General features: G+C 40.4%; 1 long non-coding RNA gene across 2 annotated transcripts; it reads left to right on the forward strand.

Annotated features, from left to right (window-relative positions):
• Nucleotides 1-312: 312 nt before the first annotated feature.
• LOC123977028 lies at nucleotides 313-6,017 on the forward strand. Of its 2 annotated transcripts, none has more exons than XR_006826509.1 (3): nucleotides 313-418; nucleotides 590-764; nucleotides 5,285-6,017. It is a non-coding gene; the product is annotated as an uncharacterized LOC123977028 (long non-coding RNA). The 2 variants fall into 2 exon arrangements; XR_006826510.1 differs by having other exon boundaries at nucleotides 590-755.
• Nucleotides 6,018-11,557: the final 5,540 nt, after the last annotated feature.

Consider the following 11,557-nt stretch of genomic DNA (forward strand, 5'->3'; position numbering starts at 1 on the left):
TATCATGTCTTCATTACTGGCGTCAGTTAACGTTCAAGCGACGTGAGTTTTAAATGCTTGGAAGCCCATAATTAATATTGTACTTCACTTATGCTTAAATCTCTGATATATTATGTGCTTTCGGCAGAATATCTTCTTTCAGGGTACAAAAGTAGTTTGAAGAGCAAGTTAAGACCATCAACAAATCTTGATTTTCTGAAATCCAGTGGTCTAACTCCTGACTTGCTGCAGTGAGGTAGAAGTGTTCTCCAAGGTGTGGTCAGTACACTGTGACATCACAGTGATGCTGACTGGAAGCCTTGAAATTTCAGCCTGGAATCAAGTTCCTCTTAAAACTTTCTGATCCAGAGACTCAAATTCCCAACTATTATCTAGACCATATCATCCCTTTAAAACTGCTATCTGTCTACAACCCAGGGTAAGTTCATGCTTTACACTACTCAGCTTTGGTATTAATTGGTCAACATACATTTCTACACTAGTATTATATGGTTACTGTAAGGTAATTATAATATTAGTATAGCCTCAAAGTAGTTACTCATGACCAAAGAAATAAAAGAGGGTTGATCTATATTCCGGCTCTCACCAGTGGTTTTGAGGAAACAAAGACACTGTGGATGACTCACCCTTGGTTGTGAAGGGGAAGAGCCTAGACGTCTGGAGGGAGCTTGGAGTAGAACTGCTGCTTCTTTGTGTGGAACGTAGCCAAAGGTTCAGGCTTCTGATTAGGATACCAACTGGAGGCCTTCCTAGAGGTAGTAGAGGTAGTCTCGACACACTCATCTGGAAGGTCCCAGACAGACCCAGAACATGCTTTAAGGGTTCCACATCTCACTATGGCCTCAGGATCCCCCATAAAGCACTTGAAAAAGTGGCAGTAGAGCAGGCCATGTAGGCTGCTTTGCTTAGCCAGATGCCATCGTGACCCGAAGCTGAATTAGTGGAACAAAACTGATGGGTGGACTCTGCTTCATTCATTCTGCCATGTTGTATCGATAGTGCAAACACTCCAGTGGTGAGTGAAAGTCTGTAATGGATGTGTTGAAATGGATGCTATGAATGTCTGGTATAGACTGGGTCACCAGCTGCTGTGACCAAGCTGACTACAAATGCTGCCAAAACAACAAACTAGCTAGTACGGGGTTTTTGATATTCAAAACAGAGGTTTTTCAGAAATTCTTCTCAATGTCAGGACTCCATGCTTGAAAATTCTGAATCTCCTTCTGTGCCGTCTTCATTTTCCAAATTGCTGCTTTGTCATTGTGTTGATTAAAGATGTTTTCTGGGTGACAAAAGATTTGTCAATACAAATGAATGTGATTCATAATTCAGGAATAATCCCTCAGAGAGTTTAGAGAATAGTAGTGGTGAAAATCGGAAGATCACAAGGGATCACAGAGCAGGATTCCTGATGACACACACTTGGACAGACTGTGATGAATACCAGAGGGTGAGGGTTGAAGGTCATTTCACATGAAATGAAAGCTGACAGCAACTCGAATGATCATGTGACAGAGAACATAGCAAAATTAGATCTATTGAATTGACCTTGGAATTGCATCCCTATTCTTTGCAGATAATGTGGTACTGTTTGTTTTTTGTTTCATCAGACCTTGACCTTCAGCACACACTGGGGTGGTTTGCAGCCGAATAGGCTGACACCTCCAAGTCTGAGGCCATGAGCTCTCTCCGTTGGGTGGCTGGGCTAACCCTTAAGGCCAATTTATACTTGGATGGATGATAGATGAACTGACAAAGGGAAACACCAACAGCAATTGAGTCTGAAGTAGGAAAAAAAAAATACATAAATAACCCCAGACTCCCACAGGCGGCGTATGTGCTATGTTACGGCAGCGCCACGGTTTTGTCCCTTCCTCAGCCCTGCAACTCAGACTGGAAGTGTTTCAGCAGCTGAGCGTTTAGCCTGCAGGGCTGAATTTCCCACATGGAGCATTTCAGAATAAGAACATTTTGCCTGCCTGATTTTGCTGAATTGTTTAGATTTAGATGATTTGGTAAGTTGTCCTTGATTTTTGTGCTTCTACCCTGGTTGAGAAGGCTACATAGTTAAATTGTTTCGTTTTTTTGTTGTGTTTATTGTTGACATACTGTCGGGACAAGGTATTTTATTTTGAAAATCAACCGGATTCTTTATGCCGTTTGTGTCTGACTTCGGCTGTCATCTGCTCTGTGCTGCTCTGTACGCGTCTTCCGTCAAAAAAAGACCGACTGCCTATTCTCCACGCAGCGCAGCGGAGTGCCGCTTCTGGGCACTTCTGGTGTAATAAAAAAAAGCACTTTGTAACTTGTTTTTGAAAAGTGCTCTACAAATAAAGATTATTATTATTATTATAATACAATAACAACGATTAGGTACGGCAGCCGTAATGCAAGGATTATATTTCCATGTCCGCAAGTACGCGAGGGTCCACTAGGGATCGTTTTCCTGCTCAGTCTTTAAGTAAATGGGTGACCTATCTCCACACTTTGAGGTCCTGGCCCGGGCAGGCTTCTAGAAGTTGGCCAATTAGAAGAAAGTGGGATTATAGGGAGGGGTCCTTAAAGAGACAGGAGCTAAAACTGAGTACTCAGACAGAGGGTGAATAAAGGTGCTGAAGCAATGGACAGTATGGAAAAATAATGTGTTTTTTGATCATTAAAGCAAAAACATTTTCTAGTAGACACCCAAAATATGTATGAACGTGAAATGAGCATAATATGGGACCTTAAAATGTATGCTATCATTCAGCTGAGTATAGTCACTTTTGTTGAAGATATTTTATTTCAGATGTTTATTGGTCAAGTACACTGACCAATAAACCAATAAACAAAACTGTTACAAAATTTAGCTGGTGTCAAGAAATTGTTACAGCCACATCATCCATCGTCAACTGCTTATTCAGGCATCAGGTGAAAGGCAGGGTACACCACACATAGACAAACAACCAAGGACAATTTAGGGTCACCAATTAACCTAGTCCACATGTCTTTGGATGGTGACACCCAGAGAGAACCCACGACCTTCTTGCTGAGAGGCAACAGTGCTAACCACTGCACCACTGTTCCACCCAGCATAGGACATGTATTTCATAATTTATCAAAATCAGGACATTTCATGTATAATCATATATAATTTACATAGTTTGTAATATATTATCAGTGTGTTTTCTTGCGAAATCTGCTCTCAACACGCAGAGATAATTTAGACTCAGAAAATAGCCGGCCACGCTCCCAGGCCATGAGTTTTCTCTGTTGGGTGGCTGGGCTAACCCTTGGAGATGGGGTAAGGAACTCAGACATCCAGAGTGAGCTGGGATTAGAGCTGGTACTTCGTCGCTTTGAGCCAGTTGGAGGTTTTTCAATTTGTAATCTGTAGGAGACCCTGGGTTAAGACCAGAAAATGCTGGAGAGAGTGTATAGGCCTATCTTACTTGGATGGATGAATTGACAAAGGGAAATACCAACAGAAACTGAGTGTGAAGCAGGAAAAGAAAAGACATAAATAAGAGAAAGATAGTATTATGTAGCCTAGTGGAAATTACTATTCACAGTAAAGTCACTAGATGGCAATGTGCCTTCTGGGTATTCCCAGATTGAGAGGTTTTCCAGAGGAGATAACTCAAGTGACTCTCCCTTGTCTTGTGGGGCATTTTTTCCCCAAATGGGTAAATATGCTTATAATGTTATTTCTGTACAAAATGATCGAAAGATGTGCGCTAACAAGATTGTATAAAAGTACAAATGTAATGTAATGTAATGATTCCCACTAAAGGCAAGCCAGTGGCAACTCAGTGGTCTGATCCTATCTGGATAGGATCTATCCTAAGATCCTATCCACATGCGCTAAAATTTTCAACAAAAGTTTTGTTTATTTGATTAGTTCACAAAACAGGAACATTATGCAACATTCATTTATGGAACATATCACTTCCCTTCCATAATGTTTTAACAGAATGACCTGTGATGTGGCGGGGTGGTTCACTGTGACAGGATGGGATGGACAAACTGTTTATCCGGGACAGGGATTGCTTTGTGTGAAGGGATGGCAGAGCCAGGTAGCGTTCGTTGGAGGAGCGTAGTGGCCGAGAAGGAACGTAAACTTGTATTATGGAGTTTAGGTAGATGGTTGCAGACCCAGTAGTCACTCTATATGCAAGTATTAGTGACTTGAATTTGATTCGGGAGGCCACGGGTAGCCAGAGGAGGCCGGTGAGTAACGGAGTGACATGAATCCTTTTGGGCTGATCAAAAACCAGATGTGCTGCTGCGTTCTGAACCATTTGTAGGGGTTTCACTGCACAAGCTGAAAGACCTGCTAGGAGGGCATTGCAACAGTCGAGGCGAGAGATAACCATGGCCTGTATCAAGCTGGGTGGCATACTGAGTAAGGTAGTGCCTGATTTTTCTTGTTGTATAGAGCAAAGAGACATAACCGAGAGACAGCAGCAACATGGTCTGAAAAGGACAGCTGGTTATCAATCATGACACCCAAGTTTCTCACCACCCTGGTTGGAGTGATGGTTGAGGAGCCAATTTGTAGTTTGATGTTATGGTGGATGGACTGCTTGGCAGGAATGACCAAGTGTTCAGTCAGAAATGTTAAAGCCATCAGGAGAGCAAGACCTCTTAAAAATTCATCAAATGTGCAGATGAAATGTCAGCTACAGGAGGTTACTGTTTTTCTCTTTGAAGCCCCATTTTTTAATACTTGTTTAACCATGTAACCATGCCGAATTAGCTATTAGCATTCCTGTAGTATCACTGGATTACTTTGATACTGAAGGAAACTTGAAACTTGAAAAATGATTCTCAGGCAAATTCTGAAGCTCCTTTTTTATGATTTCTCAGCAGGTCTATGGACACTAATTTACAATGGACAGTGTGTAAGTCACATTGCAGGATATCATGTTGTTTAGAGGTCATACACATTTCATTCAAAGCACTCATTAATGCGCCTTTTAGTCAACACCTCTTGCGGATGCTTAGCAAGTTCAGTTTTTTTATATTTCAGTGGATGTATTTACTGGAGTGAGTTACTGAAGTTCAGTCGAATTCTGAAATTCCTCCAGACAGGGAACAAGGAAATGGTCGATTTGTCACATGTCCAAAGCATCAAAAAAGATTCTGGAGAGCTTCAACTGCTCTGAGAAGATTCATACATATTCGCCACTTCATTCCACAAATCAAATGTTGACTTAATACCATTACATACTTACTTGTGTCTCTTTGATCTGTGAAGTGTTTGGTCTGGCTGTAATTTGTTTCTGTATTTGTTCATATTCAGATGCAGGCTTTTAGCTGGAAGATGGAAATTGTGCAGCACCTGGAGGCCACGTGTTGACTGGAGCATGAAAGAGTGTTTGTTGAAGAACACATGACACTGCTAATGAATAGATGAGAGAAAACAAATTTGGATTTCAGTTCCAGGTGCTACTGGACAACGTTTTTCTTTTTCATCAACTTTCAGATCCCTGCCTTTTTCCATACAGTGTAACAGAATCACTGTGTCAGGTTTTTTGTGGTACAATTAGTATAAACTGTACAGCATGGACTGGCATTGCCTCGCTCTCCTCCCACCAACTGTTCAGCTTCTAACACCGTGTGGGGTCTGCCAGCATGAAACCCGCTGAATGAATGGGAGGTTGAACGTGTAGGTGAAAATGTACTTTCTTTCCGTACAGTGAGAAATCACACGAAGCTTGACTTGCACAGCAAATTAATTGATTTTGCTTTACAGGCGGGTTGTGAGCGATCGCTTGTACAGACTGAACAAACAAGCAAACATTTAAGCACAAGGTAAAGACCAGGTGGAATACATGAGGTAATCTGACAGGAATCAGGGAATTAAACCAATGGAGAACAGACAGACAGAAACCAAGCATGAATTAAACAACAGACAACAGACAACAACAGACCAAGGCACAGATATAGGATCATGACATTTATTTACCACACATAGTTTTTGGCAACTGCAAATTGTAAGACATTGAAAATTCATAATGGCTTTTTTTTTCAAAATGGTGGCCATGATCAGCATAAAAATTGTACTTACAATAAATTCGCATAGACTTATATGGATGATCTTGGTGTGAAACAATAAATTTGTTATGATGAATTGCTCAGAAGGTTTCTTGTCTCAAAGTTCAAGATTGGCACCATATTTTTCAAGATGCCAGCAAGGCAAGCATAAAATATTATCTTTGTTATTCTTTGTTATTACAAGAAAGCACAGACTATTACAATAAGCTCATAAATCACAAGGTCTGCAAAGTTACGATGGAAGTGGATAATTCAACAGAGTGGATGTCAAAACAAAGCCAGGACACACTGGTGGCACCACACTCAGTGTAGGGAAATTCTCATATCTGACCCTAGTTTTATCCCATACAATGTGTGCCCGTGCGGTAAAAGGTGCTAAAAGGATAGCCCCTAGACCATTACTGCAAAAAGGTGTGTAAAAAATAGCTTAATATTTTATTATTGCATTAACCTAAATCCTTGATAGTGTCTGTGTATCACACAAAAGGCTGGTGACATTCACAGCAATATATTGTTAACTGTTATCAATGTTTTGTCTTGTGTGAGAAAATGTCGAAAGCTTTTAACTTGGATCTTGATGGTCAAGTACCATTAACTTCTTGCCCTGCCAGGACTGACTGGAAGCTCTGTATTATATGCTAAGAACCCAAGGCAGAGGTGCTGATGTGTTCTTTTGCAGTCCAAACGACCAGACAAGAGGAGTGGATACAGTTCACTTGCAGAGCATTTCATTCAGTTCAACGACCTTGGCCAGCTCCCTTCAACATTCCAACTTTACAGACTGTATGAGGGCCAAGGTACTGAGGCAGCCATGGTTGTAAACAAAGCTCAATACCATTAAAAATGCAGGTTGGAGTGCAATGGAACCAAGCTTCATGAGTGCAAAAAGCAAGCACTGGTAACAGGTGGTGAAAATCCTGACACACAGATGAAATGCAAGCGCACAAGGTCACAACCATCAGACAAAACTTCTGAAATGAGGCAAGGCATCTGCTTTTTTCTGCAGCCAGCCTGCTGACCACGATGGTCTTCATGATGCTGCAACATTTCAGTTGGATTAATAAGTGGGCACCAGTGCAACTATTATGATATATTATGACAACTACTATGAAATTTCCGTGGCACATGTATCATGTCCAGACGTACAAAAAAGCCTCTTAGAGTGATGCCCTCAACCCATCAGGAAGTTGGCCATTGTGGATTTAATGATTATTATTGGCCACTTACAGGCTCTGTACTTTACCAAACTCCTCCTAGACAATTAATCAGATCAATTTCAAATTTTCACTGTGCAATGAAAAGACATTGGTGATGAAAAGTTGTGCAAACGGTGAGTTTTCACTGAAGGTCATGACCATGCTAATAATGGCAGTGATGTTAAAAAGGCTGTCATCTTGAATTTTCAGTAACTTGCATGTATTGTCCAAATGGAAGTTGGCAAGAACTATGTATGCTACATAAATTCAACTAATTATATCCTTTTTTTTTTAAACCTGTCCTGCCCAGCAGCCTGGTATAGAGTATAATAACCTGGATACCATATTGTGCCAGACAGATTTTACTTTAACAAGAGAGTATTAATATACTCCTTTGTCTGTTTTATTATTTATTTAATTATGTATTGATTTGACAGTGGGCCAGACAGGGGGCCAGACACGGGGATGGGGGGGCACAAACAGACAGCACAGAGAAAGAGAAGGGGGATGGAAGGTGGGGACAACAGGGAAAAGCAGTGGGAAACACCAATTGCAGAAAGCAACGAAACCTGCAATAGAACAGAGAGGGGGGCTTTGGGAGGAGAAAAACAACAACAAACAAACACAAACAAAAACAAACAATAAAAATAATAATAATAGTAAAAGACAACCAGCCGAACAGCAGCAATAAACAGCTGACATAGAATGACAACTAAGAGAAAAATGAATATATAATTTGATGCTTTCATCACAAAGTGCACAGTTCTTCTGCTAAGCTTCCATACTATTACAATTCATGTGGCATATGTCTTATTGTTATCCATTAGACAGTATGTTCATGTGTGTAGCCATTTGTGCAATCGGTAATGGTCAAATACATTTGACCTTTTTTTGTCACAAATGCTTTTGTTTTTGCAGTGTGTGAACTATAAAGAAAGAGAACAAACTGCTGAGCTAGTTTTTGTCTTTGGGAGGAAGGCTTCAAATGGACCTGAGCTTTGGTCAGGCCTGCCGTGCAAGCCCAACCAAGAACCAGAAAATAAGAGGCCTAAAATAGAGCAAAGGACTACAATTCTGTCAATGAGCCGTGTTGTGCAAGTAAAAATAATCCAGTGGGAAAATATAATCAAAGGCCTCTCCACTCCTTATCCGCATTTGACTCCATTCAAGTCAAATAAAGTAACTGAAAGAGGAAGGCGTTGGATTTCACACATTGTTTGCAATACTATTAGTAGAAAGTGGCTCAGAATGGACAGTTGACATATTGCAGGAAAAGAAGGAATTCTTTCAAGCCAAGCTGAGCACTGAAGGAAAGTATAATGAACTCTGAAAATCTGCTATTTAAACCTAATAAATCAAAAATTATCTCTTGACAATTTCCCTCCTTGGAGGGACAATGTGTAGGAGTCAGGTCAAAAAACACAAAGCAGTCTGACATTAAAACAGCAGGACAGAAAGTACAGTAAGGGAGTTGTGGCCGAGGTGGTGGATGGGCAGATACATTGGCCTTTAATTCACGTCTTTTACAGGGAACACACTGTCAGTCAAGTTTTAATGTCTAGCTAAAGGTTTTGTCGATTCACTATAACCAAAACCTCTCCCTAACCCCTGCCAAAATTGTTTTAGGTGCCTGAGCATAACCATAGCCTCGCCCGAGCCATAAATATAGTTGTTTTAGTTGCCCAACCTTAACCCAAACCTTTGCCAGAGTTATTTTACTTGTCTGAACTTTGGATTTCACTGTCAACAGGCATCCTACTTGGTGCCCCAAAGTTTTCAATATTAAATCATAAAATAAGATTAACTTATTACATTAATACATTATGAGAAATTTTTAAGTCAATTTATAAAAGCTTTTTCATCCTTCTTATTTTCATTAATAATAGCTTGATAGTAGTTTTTATATATAATTAGATACAGTTTTATTTGAATTCTGTCATTCTCAATAACAGGTTAATTTCTGTATATATTCACTTTTCATGACTTTAAACTTTCATGATTTTCATGGTGTTCTCTCTCCCCTCTCTCTCCCCTGTCATCCAACTAGAAATAAAATACAGAAAAGGTATTGGTATTGGTATCTGCAATACCAGCCTGGGTATTCACTTGTAGGATCGTGATGGAGGTAAGTGGTATCCAGGGCTGGCCCTGGATCTTCGGGGGCCCTAATCAAAATATTGTTGGAGGCCCCTCTGACTGTTGTGCTTTTTCACAATACAAGGCAGAGAAACAACAGCTCTTCTTTTTAAATTAGACCTGACAAATCTATAAATTCTTAAACCTGCCATGTTTATTGTGTAGCACTAAAATACCAAAGCAAATGTCTTAAACCTACTTGGCAATGAAGCTGATTGTGATGAAAAACAATAACAAGACAATACTCTATTATTATCCATCCATCGTCTACCACTTATCCTGCATACAGGGTCGCGGGGGGCTTGAGCCAATCCCAGCTGACATCGGGCGAAAGGCAGGGTACACCCCTGGACAGGTTGCCAGTCTCTATCAACCTGTGCTGGTCCCCTGCTCACCACATCAACATGGAACTGGTCATTAAGGACTGATGGCCAGTCAGCTGGATCCACTGGAAACTGGAGAGACAGGTCTGGTAGTAAGCACCATGGTACTGGTCTCCACTTCACTAGGCACAGGTAGACCTATGAAGAAGATTAACACATAAAATAAGTAATTATTTATTATAAGTAACAGTTGACATGTTCATACGTTGGGTGTTCCTGAATAATTGTTCATTTATTGTTGATGTAGGCCTACAATTACCAGCGTTGTCAGCTTCTTGGTTGATGCCAATGATGGAGGTAGTGGTGGAGGTTGGACCTGCTATGAAGTAATAAAATATATTGATGCCATCTACTTTTAAAAAGTGACTTTAGTCTTTTCAACACTAGCACTTTGAAGGAGGCCCCATAATGTTGAACCAGAATCAGTCCTTTAAAACAGCTACTACACACTCCCCATATGACAGATTTGATTTATAAGCAAAGGACGGGGCATCTCTATAGGTTTAACTAAAACACATAACTTAGCAGCAGTGTCAGCTTCTTGGGTGACATGACCATGTTCTACACCAGGAGCAGAGCTGGTTGATGGACCTGCAGTGAAATAAAGAAATTAATTAACTTTGACTTAAATTCTAAAATGCAGGTTATCATTGTAATGTTACACCTCATTTATACTCACCAACAGTAGGAGCTGAGTTTACTGACACCTGTGACCATCTTCCAACCATGTTCTTTAAAGTGCTCCTTAAATGGGATTGGTAAGAGTAAGGTATTGTTAGCCCTTCAGTGTAGGGGCCAAACTGGGCATATGTTGCATTGTCCTGTTAAATGCTTTATAACACCAGATGTGAACACCTCAACTCCAAGGATAATGTTGGATAGATTAGATAGTGATGGCTTAAATTGAATAAATATTAATCAACTGACTTTGATAATCCGATTTAATCCTATACTATGGTATAACACCAATACTATAAAGTTAGTAATTTTGTACAGTTTGTAAAAGTTGTGATGCTAATCGCGGTTAGCATCTTAGCAAGTAACGCATTAGCATTGTTAATATCAGCGTGGCTAACTAAGGCTATTGTAAGACGTTTAGTGCAGATTATCTAAAAATACAGACATTGGAAAATGGAGCCAGTGGGTTTACATACAGTGCCTTGCGAAAGTATTCGGCCCCCTTGAACTTTGACCTTTTGCCACATTGCAGGCTTCAAACATAAAGATATAAAACTGTAATTTTTTGTGAAGAACCAACAACAAGTGGGACACAATCATGAAGTGGAACGAAATTTATTGGATATTTCAAACTTTTTCAAAAAACTGAAAAATTGGGCGTGCAAAATTATTCAGCCCCTTTACTTTCAGTGCAGCAAACTCTCTCCAGAAGTTCAGTGAGGATCTCTGAATGATCCAATGTTGACCTAAATGACTAATGATGATAAATAGAATCCACCTGTGTGAAATCAAGCCTCTGTATAAATGCACCTGCTCTGTGATAGTCTCAGAGGTCCGTTTAAAGCGCAGAGAGCGTCATGAAGAACAAGGAACACACCAGGCAGGTCCGAGATACTGTTGTGGAGAAGTTTAAAGCCGGATTTGGATACAAAAAGATTTCCCAAGCTTTAAACATCCCAAGGAGCACTGTGCAAGCGATAATATTGAAATGGAAGGAGTATCAGACCACTGCAAATCTACGAAGACCCGGCCGTCCCTCTAAACTTTCAGCTCATACAAGGAGAAGACTGATCAGAGATGCAGCCAAGAGGCCCATGATCACTCTGGATGAACTGCAGAGATCTA

This window comes from Micropterus dolomieu, linkage group LG09 (genome assembly GCF_021292245.1).
Source record: "Micropterus dolomieu isolate WLL.071019.BEF.003 ecotype Adirondacks linkage group LG09, ASM2129224v1, whole genome shotgun sequence".
Taxonomy (NCBI): Eukaryota; Metazoa; Chordata; class Actinopteri; order Centrarchiformes; family Centrarchidae; genus Micropterus; species Micropterus dolomieu.